This window comes from Hemiscyllium ocellatum, chromosome 16 (assembly GCF_020745735.1).
Source record: "Hemiscyllium ocellatum isolate sHemOce1 chromosome 16, sHemOce1.pat.X.cur, whole genome shotgun sequence".
NCBI classification, from domain to species: Eukaryota; Metazoa; Chordata; class Chondrichthyes; order Orectolobiformes; family Hemiscylliidae; genus Hemiscyllium; species Hemiscyllium ocellatum.
Window position 1 is genome coordinate 29569448 of NC_083416.1, and position 20925 is coordinate 29590372.

General features: G+C 41.7%; 1 protein-coding gene across 1 annotated transcript in view; it reads right to left on the reverse strand.

The window, feature by feature from the left end:
• LOC132823360 (prenylcysteine oxidase-like) overlaps positions 1 to 20925 on the reverse strand; it is a 49390-nt gene that overhangs the window by 17278 nt on the left and 11187 nt on the right. The gene's annotated exons all lie outside the window — the stretch shown is intronic.

The window sequence follows — 20925 nt, forward strand, 5'->3', positions numbered from 1 at the left end:
CTGAGCAATAGAGGTGAAATGACTGAGGTACAGTTGTGGTCAATCTTCAATCTTTGCAGAGCTAGTAGCTCTCAAATCTACAAATAGGGCCCCACTGCTTGATGTAGGAAGCCAGTCTAAAGAGGTGCTAGTCAAAGGAAAAAAGGTTGCAGCTCCTTGTCATTATCCAAATTACAGCACTCCAAGATGCACGGTGTGGAAATGGGACAGAGAGAATGTTGAGCTGCTTTAGGTGAAGGTTGATCTTGGCATTTTGTAAACACCAGAGGGTGCTTACAGAACTGCACATCACCAAACTGCGGAAAAAGACTGCATAAAATTAGCGATAAATGAAAAGCACGTTTTTTTTTTCTTGGACAAGAGATCTCAAAATTCTAATTTGCTTTCTCAATTCCATCAGGCTAATTTCATGCCTCAGTAACTCCATTTGATTTCCCCTGACAGCTCACATTGTCATGGTAAATTTAAGCTTCAGTGTTCAGTAGTGATAAAGCGTCCAAATTTTAAAAGCTTCCAATCGCTTTTCACTCCTCACTTGAACTTTAATCTAGTAATTTAAGCAATAGCATTTTTCTGTCAGATAACAGAAAGCTCCAGAGTTTCTAAGAAAACTACCATTTGAATCTTGTCCCTTGAGATGTTTTACTGCATTAGAAGCAACATATAAACAGACTTTTATGTTAACCTATAAATGCAATGTTATCTCTGTAGACAAAATGAGTTACAAAATTGAGATTCCCGGAACAATCAATGTAGGAACATCTACTTCACCAGCATATAAGAATGTACAAATATAATTAATTTAACAATTGAATATTGCAACATATTGACTAATAAAAATATTGAGCATGTTACAGGATGACATACTTCAAGACTCCATCCGGCATCTAACCATATTACTGCAGTTTATCTTCAGACATAAATTATTAAACAGAGCAGGGAATTCAGAAGTTAAATAGAGCTAATTCACCCATTTAAAACCTCAAGAAATTCAGATAGTATCTGTATAAAAGTTTTATTGAGGAGGCACAGAATTCAGCTGCTGGGTGCTTCAATGTACTAAATCTCTTTCACCAAATCCTGTCAAATCTCCCAGTTGGCTCCAGCCATAAGTTTACAAATAACTACTATTGAGTGCAAGATTTTTTTGTCAGGTCACAGCTCCTCCTACTTCTCATCAATCATAGAAAGCGCTAGCAGTAAGAACACAGGTCCTGTTGAATCAGCCGGTCAAGTTAATAGCTTTCCAAGCATCAATTTTATCCATGAACTGAATTGCTGCCTGAACTGCCGTGCTCTTCCAGCACCACTGATCCAGAATCTGGTTTCCAGCATCTGCAGTCATTGTTTTTACCTCCAGAATTATGCTCCGATTGTTTTAGAGGCAGCACTCCCTGTTGGAAAGAAGCTGAGGTTCTGAGTCAATAACACCTGGAATTATATTTCAATAGCCAGATTGGAACAATGAGGCTCTATCATGTGACAGGGCTTCTCTCAGCAAATGCTGTTAATAAAGAGTCATAAAAGAAGGATATAAACTGTTTCCATTCGGAATCTAATCTATTGGCCAGGCCCATTGCTGATGATGTAGCTTGCATGTGCGAGTTTCCTTTTATTATTGTTCAGTTTGCAACTACAGAAGTTAAAAAAAAATCTGGAATTTAAACTTAGATAAGTTATGCCAGCATGGAGTGATTGTGCACATTCAGTATCAGACCAAATTACAGTATTAAGTGAATGATAAAGTGTTTGACTGAAATACAAAACTTGCCATTGGTAGATACCCATATAAAGATGCTTTATTTAATCAATCACAGAAAAGAAGAAACTCAACCCTTACATTTTTTGCAATTAAGTAGATTTATTTTTGGACAATTAAAATTGGAAGAAATTTTGATCATAGCAGCTGATAAGTTACCGTACAGACACAATAAAAGCAGGACATCCTTGGCTGATAAGAAGTTAAGCAAGTCAATAAACTGTGTAAGTTTTAACCTAAAAAAGCTAACACCCTCATACATCTAGAAAATCAGGGAGCCTGTCAAGTTATCTTATTAAATATGTCCCACTCATGGGACGTGGGCATCAAAGGCTGGCCAGCTTTTATTGCCTGTCCCTACTTATCCTTGAGAAAGTAGTGGTGTGCTGTAGGTAGACCTAAAATGCTACTGGGGAGGGAACTTCAGACTTCTGACCCAGCGACAGTGAAGAAAAATGAGATCTTTCCAAATCAGGATGGTGAGTGGCTTGGAAGGAAACTTGCAAGTGGTTGTGTTCCCAAGTACCTGCTGCCCTTATCCTTCTAGATGTAAGTGGCTGTGGGTTGGTAAAGTGCTGTCAAAAGATGAATTAGCAAATTTAAGTAATGCACCTTTTAGATAACACACACTGCTGCCACTAAGCATTGGTGGTGGAGGAACTGGCTGCTAGTGAATGTGGTGTCAAATGGCCTTCTTTGTCCCAGAAGGTGTCAAGATTCATGAGTGTTGTTGGAGCTGCACCCATCCAGGCAGGTGGGGAGGATTCCACCATAGTCTTGACTTGTGCCTTATGGATGATGGGTAAACTTTGGGGAGTCAGGAGGCAAATTACTCACTGCAGTATTCTTGTCCTCTGACCTGCTCTTGCAGCCACTGTTTTTCTGTGGTGAGTCCAGTTGAGTTTCTGGTCAATGTTAACCCCAGGATCTTTATAGTGGAGGATTCAGTGATGGTAATACCATGGTATTGATAAGGATAATGATTAGATGCACCTTATTGGAGATGGGCATTGCCTGGTGTTTGTGAGGCCGAAATGTTACTTGCTACTTGTCAGCCCCAGCCTGGATATCATCCAGATCTTGTTGTAGTTATACATGAATTGCTTCAGTATCTGGGAAGTCACCAATAGTGCTGAACGTTGGCAAATATTCTCACTTCTGACCTTTTAGTGGTGGGAAACTCATTCACAAAGCAGCCGAATATGGTTGGTGTATGGGACTAGCCTGAGGAACTCCTGCAGAGATATCCTGGAGCTGAGATGGCAGACTTCTTCCGAGTACAAGATAAGATTCTAACCAGCAAACAGTTTGCCCCCAATATCCACTGATTCCAGTTTTGCGAGGGATCCATGATGCCCCCCTCAGTTGAATGCAGCCTTGATGTCAAGGGCTGTCACTCTCACCTGCCCTCTGGAATTCAGCTCTTTTGTCAACCTTTGAACCAAAACTGCTATGAGGTCAGAAGCTGAGTGGTCCTGACAGAATGCAAACTAGCATCACTGAGCAGGTTATTGCTAAGCAAGTGCCGTTTGACACTGATGATGGAGAGTTGAGTGATGGGGCAGTTATTGACTGGCTTGAATTTGTCCAGCTTTTTATGTACAGGACATACTTGGGAAATTTTCCGTATTGGAGAAAGTGAGGACTGCAGATGCTGGAGATCAGAGCTGAAAATGTGTTGCTGGAAAAGCGCAGCAGGTCAGGCAGCATCCAAGGAGCAGGAGAATCGACAGTTCAGGCATGAGCCCATCTTCAGGAATCCTGCCGAAATGTCGATTCTCCTGCTCCTTGGAGGCTGCCTGACCTGCTGTGCTTTTCCAGCAACACATTTTCAACAATTTTCCATATTGTTGGGTAGATGCAAATGTTGAACAGCTCTGCTAGGAAAGCAGCAAGACCTGGAGCAGAAGTCTTCAGCAGTATTGCTGGAATGTTGCCAGAGTTCCTTTTCAATGTCCAGTAACTCCAACCATTTCTTGATATCACATGGAGTGAATGGAATTGGCTGAAGACTGATATCTGGAATTCTGAGCACCACACGGGAGGAGGCCGAGATGGATCATCTACTTGGCACCTCTGGCTTCAATGATATACTATTTTAAAACAGATTCTCATATAGATGGAATGAAAGAAATGTATAGAAAGTGGGGTATTTATAAATACTTCAAAATACAAACAGGCTTGATGACTTTTAAACTTTCAAGCTTAAAGCCCATGACAATGAATTCTCCAGTGTTGTGTCATAGGTGTGACCCTCAGGATATTTGTAACTACCTGTATTTACAAAACTTATTGTATGCTTAATTCTATGAAAACCTATAAGTGCTTTTGAACTTCATTATCCTATAGAATAATTTACAAGTAACACCAGTTCCTTATAATCTCTTTCATTGAACAACTGGTCAACTCTCCTAATATCTTATGTAACGCCTCCTCTTTAAAAGCATTTCCATCTATCTGTCAATATTTAATGCCCTACACTATAATACACTCTATAATTTTAATATCTCCCTGTAATTTTCATGAAAATTTATTCCTCTACACCTTTCCCACTCGTTGGCAGTTTTTTTACATTACATTAACGTAAAAACCAGCTGTTTTGTTCCTTAGTTCTTTACATATTTATTTTTTTTTAAAAAAAGGGTGTCCTTAAATGCTCCCAAAACAAAACAAAAATCAACCTGCACCTGGCCAAACAACTATTCCATGGCCCGTATAGGTTATTCTCTGGAGTATGTTGAAAACATTCCTACACCTTAGCAGGCTTCGATCTCAAAAATCACCATCGACAAGGAGATTCAATATCAGAGCAGATCCAGCGGCTCAGCCTTCAACAAATCGTGTCATGAGTTTTTGACAACAAAGACTTCTGAAAGTAAACCAAAGACCAGTTATACAGAGCAGTTATCACCACCACACTCCTGTACCATAGTGAGCTCTGGATTGGATACACAAGTTCCATCAGCAATGCCTCTGCCACCTCCTGTGGATCCAATGGAAGGACAGAACAAACTCTGGTGTTCTTCTTGAAGTCAGCTCCAGAAGTGCACAGGCTAAAACATCAGTGGATTGGACACTGCATCTGGATAACTGAAAAGGGTCTCCCCTGCCAGGTTGTTTTTTTTCAACCACAGTGATCAGCATTCAACAAGACGACAAAACACATCACAGACATGGTGCAGCTCTCCGTGAAGCACAGTCACATTGACGTTAACAACTTGATGCTGATCTTCCAGAATGGCAAATGATTTGTCGATCAACTTGCATTGAGCTTTGGGTCACAGTATCTTAAATGATGAGGTAGTGTGGCAACAGAGATGCGAAAGAAAATCCTGCACTCTGGATCCCGTTACCTGCTGTGACATCCTGCCCTATGTGACCAAAGATATCTAGTTTGGGAATCAGTCTGGTCAGTCGCATGAAGGTACACAGTAGAATTGAGTGATCCTGAGTAAAATTTATCCTCATACAGGAGAGACAACCAACAAGGTAACTCTACATCAAATTTTGTTTAGATTAGATTAGATTAGATTACTTACAGTGTGGAAACAGGCCCTTCGGCCCAACAAGTCCACACCGACCCGCGGAAGCGCAACCCACCCATACCCCTACATATACCCCTTACCTAACACTAGGGGCAATTTAGCATGGCCAATTGACCTGACCCGCACATCTTTGGACTGTGGGAGGAAACCGGAGCACCCGGAGGAAACCCACGCAGACACGGGGAGAACGTGCAAACTCCACACAGTCAGTCGCCTGAGGCGGGAATTGAACCCAGGCCCCTGGCGCTGTGAGGCAGCAGTGCTAACCACTGTGCCACCGTGCCGCCCTTTACTTCCCAGTCATTTTAAACGTGCTAGGTAAATGCAGGTTGTTGCAAATCTGAAATAATATCAAATGCTGACAAACCCACAGCTTAACTCTAAGCAAATATCCCTTGTCAGAACAGTTCTCATGAAGGGTTTACTTCTGTGGATTTAAGCTGTCATTCTGCAGAGATTTATAAAATGTTAGAAAAATGAGTGGGTTCTATATTTCATTTGAAAACAACTTTTAGCTGTCCTGAGAAATGACTGCATACTTACATATGAACCCTGGGATTGTCCTTAATACTCATCGGTCATTATAGTAATACTCAGCTTGTCATTATATTAATAAATAATTGCAATATTCTCATAACCCAGGAGAAAATAAAGCAGAAAATGTAGCAAGGTGTTTGCTGTTTAATCTGCAGAACTATTATTCCCCTCAAAATACACTTGGTTTAATACTTTGTAAAAAAAAAGTTAGTAACCAGATGCTTTACAGGACGACTATGTATGGTTAAGCCGTTTCATCTTCAAATTGTACCACTCTTCAGAAAATATCCAAGCATGAAAAAAATCCAAGGTGAAATATTAAAGGAAGACAAACAATTTTGCAAAGATCTAAAAACTAGCTTTTTATACAAGTTTGGATTTGACAGTTTCACAATTTTCTCCTTGAACGGATCTTCCTGTTTTCATTTCAAGTGGAGTGGGGAATAAAGAATGGAAATGATTATATTTTGGCACGTTAATACCTCACCAGAAAATTGATCTACACTGTTAATCAGATTGTTCCTTTCTTGACTGCATTTTCTACAACAGTATATCCCGAGTAACTGTTCTCCCCTGGTGTGATACCATGAACTACGGGAACAAAGATTCAACCCCATAATAGATCCTTCAACAGAGGCTCTACAGGAGAGGAAAAGAGTTAAACAATAGCTGTTCCAGCACTATCATTATGCATCTTTTGGCAGCTTGTTTATCACTTGTTAATGGAGAACGTTTGGGAGCAGATCTGTGTAACCTATTCCCAGGCCATGAGTGAATTAAAGGGATCGGAAGAGGGAAATCACTGGGTGTAATATTTTTGTTATTACAAAACTCTGCTTCACAAGAAAGACAAGTAGACTAAATCATATCTGTTCAACTCCATTTTGCTAGTACAAATTAAGTACTAGATAAGCTTGATTGGCAGGTTGGTGTGACCCACAGCTGACCTCATGAGGGCAAGACAAGCAGACCATAAAGGCATCTTTCTCAAGGCTCCCAGTTTACTGACAGAGATATATTACTCAACATCAAAGGCTGACTAGACGAAAGATCAGCTAGTTTGGACCTTTTCCATTCTGCATTTGTTCTTGCACAAGTGGCACAACCATAAGTCTGGAGGGTCGCCCCTCAATCTTAGTGAAGGGGAAAAAACACTGAAAGGTGCTGGATATCCCAACGTGAGAAAAATACATGCAATTTCCTTCTTTGTTTAAAATGATACAAGAAGAAAAACCCGCAGTTCACAAATTTAAAAAAAAATATCAGCACACAAGGCCACCTCTCTTTTTCCAGCTCCTGCAGTTGCTCAACAAAATTTTACCTACAGCTGCTTACCCAGTTTCACATATCTGCCTATGTACACCTCATAAACTAAAGTTAAACAAAATCAAGGCAGGAATGGAACCACTAGTTTATTAAATAAAAACATCCACTTACAAGTATAGGAATTAGAAACAGGAATAGACCATTCCACTTCTCCAGCCTGATCCATCGTGCTTAAAAAGAACATGGCTGACCTGATTATAAACTCAACTGACACTTCCACATACTTCCAAGAACTTCCACCCCTTTTCTTGGCTGTTCAGTATTCCTTAAGTAGTTTGTCACAGATTACTCCACATAGAGTCATAAGATGTACAGCATGGAAACAGACCCTACGGTCCAAACCGTCCATGCCAACCAGATATCCCAACCCAATCTAGTCGCATCTGCCAGCACCCGGCCCATATCCCTCCAAAACCTTCCTATTCATATACCCATCCAAATGCTTTTTAAATGTTGTAATTGTACCAGCCTCCACCACTTCCTCTGGCAGCTCATTCCATACACGTACTCTTTGTGTGAAAAAGTTGCCCCTTAGGTCTCTTTTATATTTTTCTCCTCTCACCCTAAACCTAAGCACTTTAGTTCTGGACTCCCCGACCCCAGGGAAAAGACTTTGTCATTCCACCCTGACCTTAAATTTACCTGGACCATCTCTGACACCTCCCTCCCCTTCCTGGACCTCTCCATCTCCATTAATGGCGACGAACTTCACACTGACATTTTTTACAAACCCACCGATTCCCACAGCTACCTGGATTACACCTCTTCCCACCCTACCTCTTGCAAAAATGCCATCCCGTATTCACAATTCCTCCGCCATATCTGCTCCCAGGAGGACCAGTTCCATCACAGAACACACCAGATGGCCTCCTTCTTTAGAGACCGCAATTTCCCTTCCCACGTGGTTAAAGATGCCCTCCAACGCATCTCGTCCACATCCCGCATCTCCGCCCTCAGACCCCACCCCTCCAACCGTAACAAGGACAGAACGCCCCTGGTGCTTACCTTCCACCCTACAAACCTTCGCATAAACCAAATCATCCGCCATTTCCGCCACCTCCAAAAAGACCCCACCTCCAGAGATATATTTCCCTCCCCACCTTCCGCAAAGACCGTTCCTTCCGTGACTACCTGGTCAGGTCCACGCCCCCCTACAACCCAGCCTCCCATCCTGGCACTTTCCCCTGCCACTGCAGGAACTGTAAAACCTCCTCCCTCACCTCTATGCAAGGCCCTAAACGATCTTTCCACATCCATCAAAGTTTTACCCGCACATCCACTAATATCATTTATTGTATCCGTTGCTCCCGATGCGGTCTCCTCTACATTGGGGAGACTGGGCGCCTCCTAGCAGAGCGCTTTAAGAGAACATCTCCGGGACACCCGCACCAATCAACCACACCGCCCCGTGGCCCAACATTTCAACTACCCCTCCCACTCTGCCGAGGACATGGAGGTCCTGGGCCTCCTTCACCGCCGCTCCCTCACCACCGGACGCCTGGAGGAATGCCTCATCTTCTGCCTTGGAATACTTCAATCCCAGGGCATCAATGTGGACTTCAACAGTTTCCTCATTTCCCCTTCCCCCACCTCACCCTAGTTCCAAACTTCCAGCTCAGCACTGTCCCCATGACTTGTCCGGACCTGTCCTATCTGCCTATCTCCTTTTCCACCTATCCACTCCACCCTCGCCCCCACTCACCCATTGTACTCTATGCTACTTTCTCCCCACTCCCACCCTCCTTGAGCTTATCTCTCCAAGCTTCAGGCTCTCTGCCTTTATTCCTGATGAAAGACTTTTGCCTGAAACATCGATTTCACTGCACCTTGGATGCTGCCTGAACTGCTGCGCCCTTCCAGCACCACTAATTCAGAATCTTTGTCCAGTTATCCTATCCATGCCTCTTAATTTTGTAAACCTCTACAAGCTCACCCCTCAGCCTCCGACACTCCAGGGAAAAAAAGCCCCAGCCTGTTCAGCCTCTCCCTATAGCTCAAATCCTCCAACCCTGGCAACATCCTTGAAAATCTTTTCTGAACCCTTTCAAGTTTCACAACATCTTTCCAATAGGAAGGAGACCAGAATTGCACGCAATATTCCAACAGTGGCCTAACCAATATCCTGCACAGCCACAACATGACCTCCCAACTCCTGTACTCAATACTCTGACCAATAAAAGAAAGCATACTAAACGCCTTCTTCACTATCCTATCTGCCTGCAATTCCACTTTCAAGGAGCTATGAACCTGCACTGCAAGGTCTCTTTTTTTCAGCAACACTCCCTAGGACCTTACCATTAAGTGTATAAGTCCTGCTAAGATTTGCTTTCCCAAAATGCAGCAGCTTGCATTTATCTGAATTAAACTCTAAAATCAGACAAAGACAGAAGACCAAATAAAATTTTAAACTGACACATTTGCAGTCTGTGGAGCTACATAAAATGGAGGAAGGAAATATCTTCCCCAGAGTTACAATCTCCTTTCTACAACATAGGGGAGCAAAAAGGGTCACCCATGGGACTGAACTGATACTCTGGCTATTCACTAGAAGCCAGTTGCTTAGCATTACTGGAAGAACCTCAGAACAGCTTGCTAGTGAGCCGTTCTCAATAGACAATGGAGCATTTTTGCTTTGAAAGTAATCTTGTTCTAAATACCTTACTGTGTCAAATGTTTCTCGTAAACTGAGACAACAGCACAATAATATGAGCTCAGCATGCCACTGAATGTACTATTTTTAGCAGCACTGCAGCAAATCACAGACCATGTATAAAATTCCAACAATAAGAGCTTGTATAACCTTCACTGCCCACAGTAATACTAAAATTCAAAGTAATTTAACATTATAAACTGCATTTTTGCACATTTATACATGGTTTACACAACCACAGATGGCAACAATTTTAAAAATACCCCTGAACTGCAATAGCGCACACTCAGGCAAAATGTGCATCTCTTTTCTTTTTGTTCCAAGAAAGATCCATAATGCATATGTTACAGCAGTGGGAGGCATTCATAGAGGCGTTTCAAGGAGATCATGATAACTATGCTCTCACAAAGTAAAAAGGTGGGTTGACCAAAACTACAGTTCCCTGGATGTACACGATCATATAGGGTAATACAAGACGCAAAAAGAAAGCTTATATCAGACAACAAGAACTCAATACTGCAGAAAATTGAAAGGACTATCAAATGCAAGGGCAAAATCAAAAGCTACAGCAGAAAAGCAAACAAAGGGTACAAAAGACTGTCAGCACAAGAAATCAAGGAGAACCCAAAGTTGTTTGTGGCTTAGTGGCTTAGTGCCTCACAGCGCCAGGACTAGGTTCGATTCCAGCCTCGGGCGACTGTCTGTGTGGAGTTTGCACATTCTCCGTGTGTTTGTGCAGGTTTCCTCCAGGTGCTCTGGTTTCCTCCCATAGTCCAAAGATGTGCAGGTCAGGGGGATTGGCCATACTAAATTGCCCATAGTGTTACATGCATTAGTCAGAGGGGAAATGGGTCTGGGTGGTTTACTCTACGGAGGGTCGGTGTGGACTTGTTGGGCCCACGGGTCTGTTTCCACACTGTAGGGAATTTAATCTAATCTCTTTAATCTAAAAACCACACAAAGAGTACCATTCATAACAGATCAAAAAGGTAGCCTATGCAGTGACACAGACGATATTTAAGTGAATAACTATACAGTGTCTGTCTTACTAAAGAGAATAATTCAGATACTGTAGTTAAAGAGGATCATCAGTCCATAAGGTTGTGAAACATTGAATGTGACAGACATACGGAAAGAGGAAGAGTTATGGTGATTCGCACCATGAACACCATAAATCATAAATGGCCATAAGTGATGGACACAGACGGTTTAAAAAAATCAACAACAAAATTTAAAAAAAAAATCAGTAGATGCTCCAACCATCAACTTCCAACTGTCACTGGGTTAACGTGTGGTGCTAAAGGATTACAGGACTGAAAAGGTCGTATGTGTTTAAAAATTGACGGGCAACCTAAATAATTACAGATCAATCTCTCCAATCTCAGTTGTGGGCAAATTATTGGAATTAATTCAGAGACAGGCCAAATTGCCACTTAGAAAGGCACAGAGCATTCAAGGAGAGTCAGCATGGATTTATTAAGGAAAGACTTCTGAGTGACTGGATTTAATTTTTTGAGGAGTTAACAAAGAGGACTGATAGGGAGAGTTGTTAATGTGGTCTACATGAATAACAAAGGATGAGCAATCAATGCAGTTTAAAGATTATTTCCAATGAGGTTCCACATAGGACCTTCCACAATGAGTTTGAACATAGAGCAGTACAGCACAGTACAGGCCCTTCGGCCCTCGATGTTGTGCCGACCTTTTATTCTATTCTAAGATTAAACTAACCTACATACCCTTCATTTTAGTATCATCTATGTGAATATCCAAGAGTCACTTAAATGTCCCTAATGCCTTTACTATCAGTGCTGGCAATGCAATCCACATACCCACCAGTCTGTGTAAAGAACCCATCTCTGACATCTCTCCTAAACCTTCCTCCAATCACATAACATTATGCCCCTTCGTGATAGCCATTTCCACCTGGGAAAAAGTCTCTGGCTATCCACTCTGTCTATGCCCCTCATCATCTTATATACCTCTATCAAGTCACCTGTCATCCTTCTACATTGCAATGAGAAAACCCTAGCTTTCTTCATAAGACATGCCCTTCAGTCCAGCAGCATCCTGGTAAATCTCCTCTGCACCTTTCTAAAGCTCCCACATCCTATCTATAATGAAGCGACCGGTACAGGATAGTGTGGCGATCTTACTAGGGCTCTCTCAAACTGCAGCATAACGTCATGGCTCTTAAATTCAATCCCCCTCCTAAACAAAGCCAACACACCACACACTTTCTTAACAACTCTATCAACTTGGGTGACAACTGTGAGGGATCTGTGAACAATGACCCCAAGATTCCTCTGTTCCTCCACACTGCCAAAAATCCTGCCGTTAACCCTGTATTCTGCATTCAAATTCAACCTTCCAACATGAATCACTTCACACTTTACCAGGTTGAACCCCATCTGCCACTTCTCAGCTCAGCTTTGCATCCCATTGCAACCTACAGCAGCCCTCCACACTATTCACAACTCCACCAACCTTCATGTCATCAAACGAACTAACCCAACCCTCCACTTCCTCATCCAAGTCATTTATAAAAATCACAAAGAGCAGAGGTCTCTGCTGAATACAACTGGTCACCAAGCTCCAGGCTGAATACTTTCCATCTACTATCACCATCTGTATTCTATGGGTCAGCTAATTTTCTATCCAAACAGCCAGGTTTCCCTGTATCCCATGCCTCCTCACTTTCTGAATGAGCCTACCATGAGGAACCTTATCAAACGCCTTGCTAAAATTCAGATACACCACAACAAGTGCTCTACCTTCAACAATGTGTTTTGTTCCATCCTCAAAGAATTCAATAAAGGTTTGTAGGCATGACCTGCCCCTCACAAAGCCATGCTGACTATCTCTAATCAAACTATGTTTTTCCAAATAATCATAAATCCTGTCTGTCAGAATCCTCTCCAATAATTTGCCAGCCACCAACATAACACTAACTGGTCTGTAATTCCCAGGGTTATCCCTATTCCCTTTCTTGAATAAGGGAATAACATTTGCCACCTCCAATCATTTGGTTCTACTCCAGTGAACAGCGAGGACACAAAGCTCATTACAAAAAGGCACAACAATCCCTTCCCTTGTTTCGTGTAAACCTTGGGTATATCTTGTCTGGCTCAGGGGACTTACCTATCTTCATGTTTTTCAAATTTTCCAGCACATCCTCCTTTTAACATCAACCTGTTTGAGCAAATCAACTGTTTCACGCTGCCCTCACAAACAAGGTCCCTCTCAGCAAAGTATTCATTAACGACCTCCCCTACTTCCTCCGACTCCAGGCATAAGTTCTCTCCACCATCTCCGATCGGTCCTACCCTCACTCTGGCCATACTCTTTGTTCCTCACGTAAGTATAGAATGCCTTGGAGTTTTCCTTAATCCTACCTGCCAATGTTTGCTTATGCCCCCTTCTAGCTGTAAGTCCATTCTTCAGTTCCTTCCTGACTACCTTGTAACCCTCTAGAGCCTGTCTGATCCTTGCTTCCTCAATCTTCAGTAAGCTTCCTTTTTCCTCTTGACTATATGTTCTAGATCCAAGGTTGTTGTGGTTCTGTTCGCCGAGCTGGGAGTTTGTATTGCAAACGTTTCGTCCCCTTTCTAGGTGACATCCTCAGTGCTTGGGAGCCTCCTGTGAGGCTTCACAGGAGGCTCCCAAGCACTGAGGATGTCACCTAGAAAGGGGACGAAACGTTTGCAACATAAACTCCCAACTCAGCGAACAGAACCACAACAACGAGTACCCGAGCTACAAATCTTCTCACAAACTTTGAATATCCAAGGTTCCTTCCCCTACCATTCCTTCCTTGCCTCAATGGACAAACCTATCCAACATGATCAGCAAATGGTCTGTTGTCATTTCCTTGAGAACATCTGTCCCCAATTTAGGCTCTACAGTTCCTGTCTAACAGCATTATAATTCCTCCTCCCCCATTTAAATACTTTCTCATCCCGTCTGTTCCTATCCCTCTCCATGACAATAGCAAAGTTCAGGGAGTTGTGATCACTATCACCAAAATGCTCTTCCACCTGACTTGGTTTGTTGCCAAGCATCAAATCCAATATGGGGCTCCCCTCTAATTGACCTACCTAGATATTGAGTTAGGAATCCATCCTGGACAAAAATGAAATCTGCTCCATCCAAACTACTTGCACTAAAGAAGCTCCAATCAATATTAGGGAAGTTGAAGTCATCCATGACAACAACCCGGTTTCTTCTGCACCTTTCCAAAATCTGCCTCCCAATCTGCTCCACCATGTCTATGTTGCTGTTGAGGGGTCTATAGAAAACTCCCACTAAATTTCCTGTTTCTGACTTTCATCCACACTGACTCAGTTGACAAACGCTCCTCGAGAAACTACCTTTCTGCAGCTGTGATATTATCCCTGATTAGCAATGCCACTCCCCCACCTCTTTTACCTCCCTCCCCATTCCTTTTGAAACATCTGAACCCCAGAACATCCAACAATCATTCCTGTCCATGATATTTGAATCTCCATAATGGCCACAACATCGTCGCTCCAAATACTGATGCATGCTCTAAGTTAACCACCTTTATTCCTGACACTTGTTGCGTTAAAACAGTTGATCCCTTGTTACTAATATATTTAATTTAAAATGTACGAGGCATGATTACAATGTATGGGGCGGGGGGGAAGACACAAAAATTGGCTGCATTGTTGATGGTGAAGAGGAAAGCTGTAGAACAATATTAATAGATTCATGAGGTGAGCAGAAAAATAGCGAATGCAACTCAACTCAGAGAAGCATGAGGTGATGCTTTTGGAGAGCTCAATAAGACAAAGGCATACACAATAAATGGTAGGATTCTGAGAAGTTTAGAGGAAGGCGAGGGATATTGGATGCCCACAGATCCCTGAAGAAGTACAGGTTAATAGTGGAGTTAAAAAGGCATACTTTCCTTTATTACCAATGAAATTATGCTGGAGTTACATCAAACCTTAATTAAGCTATGACTTGTGCACTGCACTGTTCTGGTCACCTTAGTGTAGAAAGGATGTAACTGAACTACAGTAAGGTAAGGAGGTGGTGCTGGAGGACTGGAAAATTATTAATGTTATATTCTTGTTCAAAATAATGTCATAAAGCTAAACAAGCAAGTACAGAGCAGTCAGTTTAACTTTAATTATGCAGAAAATTCTACATACAACTATGTTGAACACGATTAATAGTCGCATGGAAACATACAGGTTAACTCAGAACAGCCAACGTGGCATTGTTAAGGGGAGGAAAAAACAAAAACAAACAAACAAAAAAAAAAATGGCTCTGACTAGCATGGGAGCTTTCTTTAATGAGATAAGAGAGGATTGAGGAGGGCAAGGCTCTTAGTATAAATGTACATGGATTTTCAAAAAGGTATTCAATAAAGTGTCACACAACAGTCTGATGAGAAGATAATAGGTCATGGAACATAAGAAACAATATAAAGTTGATTGATAGTAAACAGAAAATAATGGTTGATGATATCTTTTTGGAATAGCAGAATGTTTTTAGTGGTGTTCTCCAGGAGTCAGTATTGACACCTTTGCACTTCATGATTTACATAAATGTTCTACATTTTAGTATGCAGGGGAAATTTCAAAGATCTTGGACAATACAAAATTTAGAGTATTATACACTATAAAAAGCATCCTTATAGAATTTCAAAAGAACATAGATAAGTTGGTGGAGTGAGTAGATGGTGGCAGATGAAAATCAATGTGAACAAGTGTGAACTGATAGATATTGACACAAAAACATGGACTGACAGCAAAACAATTAAGGGCACTGTTTTAAAAGATATGCAGGAGCTGTACATGTTCTTAATTCATTAAAGATGGCAGGAGAGGTAGGGAGAGCAGTTACTAAAGCAACATTCTAGGCTTCATAAAAAGGGGCATTGAATACAGGAGCAGAAAGGTTATTTGAACTTGTAATTAATACACTGCTCAGATTTCACTGGAGTATTATGCATATTTCTGGGCATCAGACATTAGGAACAATGTGAACTCATTGGAGATAGTGTTGAAGAGCTTAATGAAAATGGTCCCAGGAATGAGAACTCTCAGAAATGAAGATGCAGAAGGCTAAGAGGCGAGCCACTTGAAGTTTGCGAAATTATTAGGGGTGTGGACAGAATAGACATACAGAATATCCCAGCTCCTAAGAGGGTCAGAGGGCACTTTAAACTAAATTGTAAAAAAAATGTAAGGGGAGATAAAAGTTGTCTTACAGCAAGTGTTGATTCTGGAATGCACGATAGCAGATTTGAGGCATTCAAGAGGGCATTGGATGGTTCATTAAATAGAAAGAACACACAGGATTATGCAGAAAAAGCAAGAGGTTGGTACCAAGTCAGAAGGCTATAAACTGCTACTGCAGGCACAATGGGTTGACTTGCCTCTTTCAGCACAATTAACAATTCTGTCATCTTTCCAAATTGTTGCATACATGCTTCTATCCAGCTTTGTTTTCTCCTTTTATGTAACAAACTTGTGCTTTTCTATGAAGAAAACATTGACATCCTCATGGGATTGTTCAGTTACTAACCACCACGGTAACCAAATTGCAAGAATAAAACATATGATCTGTCAAGCAAGGTTTCACTTTAGGACCTGACTTGTCCAGCATTACCATTAGCTGGGATCATTATAAATCCAGAAGGAAACTCAAACACAAGCTCTTTTTTTCCCCATTCCAAGTTACCTTTGAGAAGATGGTGATAAGTTACCTTCTTGAACTGCTGTGGTCCATGTACTGTAGATATAGACACACAATACCAGTAGGGAACGAGTTCTTGGTGACAATGAAGGAACGGTGATACATTTCCAAATCAGGATGGTGAGTAGTTTGGAAGGGAACGTGCAAGTGATCCTCCCATGTGTTGCTACCTTTGTCCTTCGAAATGGAAGTGGTTATGGGTTTGGAATAATCTTTAAGATACTCAAAGCTCAGTTTCCACTTTGAAGGTCCTTGCTCACATGGCATGGTTTCATTTTGGTATATGTCTGCGTTCACTCAAAGATATCTTCTTTAGTTAATGTCTATTCCTGAGATCCTTAAGCAAAGTGCTCACAAAGCTCACTCAGTCTTTGAGTTGTCTTCCCTGAACTCATAAATTCAACAGTCTTGTAAGGACATCTCCCTCTCTTGACATCTTAAAGCCTTCTTTTTTCAAAGCGTTCACCTTATGAGTGTCTAAGTCACTCAAGACTTCTTTTCTTTTACACAGTCTGTTTTTGAGACTTCTTCTTGCACCGTAAATGTTACAGGCCCTTTCTCTCCAAACAACAAGTTTATCTTGAAAACTACAACAATCACTTACCTTCTGGAGGTTTGTCTCTCTTCTAAATGTAAACCTAGAAGAGTATAAAGGCAGTGAGAGTATATTTATGAGGGAAATTAGGAGGGCAAATATGGGACATGAGACACCTTTGGGTTAAGGAGAATGCAAAGGGATTTTGCACCGTGGGCGGCACGGTGGCATAGTGGTTAGCACTGCTGCCTCACAGCGCCAGAGACCTGGGTTCAGTTCCCGCCTCAGGCGACTGACTGTGTGGAGTTTGCACTCCACACGTTCTCCCCGTGTCTGCGTGGGTTTCCTCCGGGTGCTCCGGTTTCCTCCCACAGTCCAAAGATGTGCGGGTCAGGTGAATTGGCCATGCTAAATTGTCCGTAGCGTTAGGTTAGGGGTAAATGTAGGGGTATGGGTGGGTTACGCTTTGGCGGGTCGGTGTGGACTTGTTGGGCCGAAGGGCCTGTTTCCACACTGTAAAGTAATCTAATCTAAAAGGGTAACTAGGGAGAGAGTTGGGCCCCTCAAAGATCAGCAAGGCAGCCTATGTATGGAACCAAAGGAGATGGGGGCAAGATGCTAAATGGGTATTTTGCATCAGTGTTCATTGTGGAGAAGGATATTGAAAATACAGAATGTGGGGAAATACATGGTGATATCTTGAAAAATATCCATATTACAGAGGTGGTGGTGATGGATGCCTTAAAATTCATAAAGGTGGACAAATCCCCAGGCCCTGATCAGGTGTACCCTTGAACTCTGGGAAGCTAGGTTTAGTTTGAGAGGGGAAAGATTTAAAAGGGACCTCAGGGACAACTTTTTCACACAAAGGGTGGTGCGTGTATGGACTGAGCTGCCAGAGGAAGTGGTGGAAGCTGGTACATTACAACATTTAAAAGGCATCTGGATGGTTATATGGACAGGAAGGATTTAGAGGAATATGGGCCATGCACTGGCAGATGGGACTAGATTAATTTAGGATATCTGGTTGGTACGGACAAATTGGACCGAAGGGTCTGTTTCCGTGCTGTACATTTCTATCTTCTAAAACGTCATCTGCCTTGCTTTTTTAAAAATCCTCTTTAATTCTTGTTTTCTAAAACAATGAATGAATCACACCAAGGGATTTTTGAAAATATCTCATTTAAATGCATGCAAACAAATTCCAGATAACCCAACCACTCAGAAATCAAAATCTAAAATGCAATGAAAATAGTGTTTTCTATTTTCTTAAAATGCATAATATAAGACTACAACTACAATCTGTAATCTCATGGATGCCAGTCTTCAACCAAATCTACTCACTCATTGTAACATCACAAAATAGTTAGGGACACTGCATAGTGTAATGGCCATGGGCTGTGACAACAGTCAGGTAGTAGTACTAAAGCTTGCAGTCCAGAACAAACTGTACCCCTAGCCAAGATGTTCCTATACAACTACAACACTGGCATGTACCTGAAAACTCCTCAGGTATGTCCTGTGCACATAAATCAAGTCAAATTCAACTCGGTCCATTACTATTCTATTAGTCTACACTCCATCATCATCAAAATGACAGAAGAGGCTGTCAGCAGTAAATTCATGCAGAATTTGCAAAGGAATAACCTGCTCAGTTTTGGTTCTACCAGGGTCACTTACCTCCTGGCCTCATCACAGTCTTCATTCAAATCAGGGACTAATAGGGTTGAATACCAGAGATCAGGTGAGGGTAACAGCCTTGAAATTATCACTATATTTGGCCGAGAGCAGCACCAAGATGCCCTGGAATTCATTGGGAATCAGGGATTAAACTCTCTATTGGTTGAAGTCATGCCTAGCTCAAAAGAGAGATGGACGTGATTATTGGAGGTCAATCATCTCATGTCCCTGGACATCTCTGCAGGAGTTCCTCAGGGGAGTGTCCCAGAACCAAATATCTTTAACTGCTTCCCTCAAACTCATAAGACGAGGACGTTCAATCATGATTGCACAATGTTCAGCATCATTCACTACTCCTTGGATATTGAAGACAACTTCACGTGCAGCAAGACCTGAACAACATCCAGCCTTCAGCTGATAAGTGGCAAGTAACATCCACACCACTGATTTGCCAAGAAATAGTTGTCTTTAACAAGAGAGAAGTAACCAAACATCCTCTGATATTCAAAGGCATTACCATCATTGCTGCTCTCGGCCAAATATAGCGTTAATTTCAAGGCTGTTACCCTCACCTGATCTCTGGTATTCAACCCTATTAGTCCCTGATTTGATGAAGACTGTAACGAGGCCAGGAGGTAATTGACCCTGGTAGAACCAAAACTGAGCAGGTTATTCCTTTGCAAATTCTGCATGAATTTACTGCTGACAGCCTCTTCTGTCATTTTGATGATGATGGAGTGTAGACTAATATCAACATTGACCAGAAACAGAACTAGACTAACCATATAAGTACTATGGCTAAAAATGCAAGTTAGAAACTGGGAATTCTGCAGCAATTAACTTACCTCTTGTTTCCCCAATGCTTGTCCACTATCTGTAAAGTACACGACAGGAGTGTGATGGAATACTCCCCAATTGCCTGGATGACTGAACCTCCAACAACACCCAAGAAGTTCAACACTATCCAGGTAAGAGCAGCATGTTTGATTGGTGCCTCATCCATGAGCTTCGACATTCACCTCCTCTACCACAATGGCAGCAGTTTGTACCATCTACAAGATACACTGCTTAATTTCACCAAGACTCCTTCGACAGTGACAAAATCAGATCACCTAGAAAGGATGAGCAGCAGATTCACAGGAAGTTCCTTGCAAGCCACATTCCAGCTGGCCTTGGAAATACACTATCACTCCCTCAGTGTCACTGGGTCAAAACCCTGGAACTCATTGCCTAACAACATTGTGGTTTTATTTGCAGCACATGGACTGCAGCAGTTCAAGAAGGCAACTCTGCACCACCTTCTTGAGGACAATTAGAGATGGACAATAAATGCTGGTCCAGCATTTACACAGGGGAAAAGAAAAATCAAATTTTGCTATGCGTGGTTCTGAAGTACCTAAATTTGCCAAAAATAATAACATGAACTTTCATCATAATACAGACCAAGCGGTCAAAAATAAAATAGGTTAGGTAGTTCATTTGTGTTTCACCTTCTGTGCCATAATGTTTTTTGAAATATTCCGATTATTCGAAGAGGGGGAAATGTACAGCAACGTTTTTGGGGTTTTTTTTGGGGGGGGGGGGGGGGAAAGAGGCAGGTGAGCAGCAATATGCAAGTTAAATGGCCCCTTCTGTGCTGCAATAATTCTAAGATTAAAAACAACAGGAATATACAAAATGTATATGGTGTGAAATTAAATTCAATCACAGGATAAACCCAAAGATGTTGACTGAACTTTGTGATGAGGGTGTAATTTTTTGTGCTGAAAATGTGTTGCTGAAAAAGTGCAGCAGGTCAGGCAGCATCCAAAGAGCAGGAGAATCGACGTTTTGGGCATAAGCCCTTTTTTGTGCACATTTCATCCTTTGCTTCTTTCAATTTAACATGTGAAAAGCAGAAATTTTAACTGCATTAACAACTTGACAAATAGCTCTATAAATTTAAATTATGTCAAACAGAGTGAGACCTGCCAACATTATCTTTCTGGCAGAAGCATCTGCTATGCATAATACAGAGATCAGCTGCTTTTCTCACAAGAATTAATTGCATCTCGCTGTGCCAAACTCAATGTGGAAGAAAATAAATTATTCTTTAAGGTAGGAATATTGTTGCAGTCAATCTTTACAAAGACCCAAATGCTAAATGCACAGAATGAATTATCA